The sequence below is a fragment of the Apium graveolens genome, unplaced genomic scaffold (genome assembly GCF_009905375.1).
Source record: "Apium graveolens cultivar Ventura unplaced genomic scaffold, ASM990537v1 ctg7982, whole genome shotgun sequence".
NCBI classification, from domain to species: Eukaryota; Viridiplantae; Streptophyta; class Magnoliopsida; order Apiales; family Apiaceae; genus Apium; species Apium graveolens.
Window position 1 is genome coordinate 55,139 of NW_027420794.1, and position 1,919 is coordinate 57,057.

Here is a 1,919-nt window from a genome sequence, read left to right on the forward strand (position 1 = left end):
GACTGTGAAATTGAAGCTATAGAGAGAAACAGAACCTAGGAATTGACAAACTTGCCACCTGGTCACAAGTCGATTGCTTTGAAGTGGGTTTACAAAGTAAAAAAAGACACCGATGGGAAGATTTTGAAGCATAAGGCAAGACTCGTCGCCAAGGGATATGTACAGAAATGTGGTATTGATTTCGAACAAGCTTTTGCCCCAGTAACAAGGACGGAAATAGTACGATTACTTCTAGCATTGGCAGCCCAAAATTCTTGGGAAGTTCATCATTTGGACGTTAAATCAGCGTTCTTAAATGGTCAACTATATGAGGAGGTATATGTCCAGCAACCAGAAGGTTATGAGAAGCAAGGGGAAGAGCAAAAGGTCTACAGGTTGTTTAAAGCACTGTACGGGCTTCGACAAGCTCCTCGAGCTTGGTACAATCAACTGAATAAGTGTCTGGAAAAACTTGGGTTTATCAAATGCCCATTGGAACATGCTGTGTATACTAAAAAGGAGGATGATGAAACTTTGATTATAGGTGTATATGTAGACGACTTGATCATCACGGGCACGAATGTAACCAATATTGTTCAGTTCAAGGCACAGATGAGTAAAGAATTCGAGATGTCAGATCTTGGACAACTGAGTTATTATCTTGGAATTGAAGTAAAACAAGGAGCAGGGCATATCGAGTTAAAACAGACGGCGTACGCTAGAAAAGTGTTGGAGAAGGCTGGCTTAACAGAGTGCAACTCAGCCAAGTACCCGATGGAACCAAAGATTCAACTACACAAGGATGAGAAAGGTGAAGCTGTAAATTCTACGGATTTTAAGAGTATGATGGGTGGTTTGAGGTACTTGGTGCATACGCGCCCTGACATTGCGTATGCAGTAGGCTTGGTGAGTAGATTCATGGAGAGACCTACTGTGTTGCATCTGAACGCTGTAAAAAGAATTATGAGGTACGTGAAAGGGACGTTAAACTATGGACTGGTGTATGCTCGAGGTCATGGTGACTATATGCTTTCTCGCTTCTCTGATAGTGATCTTGCAGGCGACATTATGGACAGGAAATCAACAGGAGGAATGGCTTTTTATCTTGATGAATCATTGATCACATGGGTATCTCAAAAACAACGATGTGTGGCATTGTCATCGTGTGAAGCTGAGTTTATGGCAGCCACGGCTGCGGCCTGTCAAGGGATTTGGTTACACAGTTTGTTAAGTCAGATTATGAACATCAAAGTTGGACCAGTTGTGCTTTACATTGATAATAGGTCTGCTATAGACCTTGCTAAAAATCTAGTGTTCCACGGACGTAGTAAACACATAGATGTGCGCTACCACTTCATCCGAGAATGTGTAGAGAAAGGTTCCATAGTTATCAGACATGTGAACACAGAGGCACGGTGAGCAGATATTCTTACAAAGCCCATGTCAATTGTTAAGTTTGAAAGGATGCGCCAGCTGCTGGGAGTGAAGGACCTTAATCAATTTTAGATTAAGGGGGACTTTGTTGGAATATTAATCTAATCTAAATATGATTAATTCTGTTTTAATAATAAATCAGCTGTGTATACGTGGTTGTATGCAGTTAGAATAGGTCTTAGTAGTTGAGTCTATCTAGGAGAGTAATGGAGATAAATCAGGTATTTAGTTCCTGGTTTATAGTTGTTAGTTTCTCTTGTTTTAAACGTTCAGCATGTAATCATTTTAGTTAGCTCTTCAATTATTATCCATTTAGATATATTAGTCAAGCACGTTTGCTTATTGTGAGTCTATATTACTATATCTACACTTATATATATGTAGCGTGTATCTGCTACTGATTGGATCTAAAATCACAAATATATGTAGTATTATCTAGAATATGGAAGGAATCCAACCAATATATCTAACTTATCTCGGCTACAGATCGGATCTAAAATCCCCAA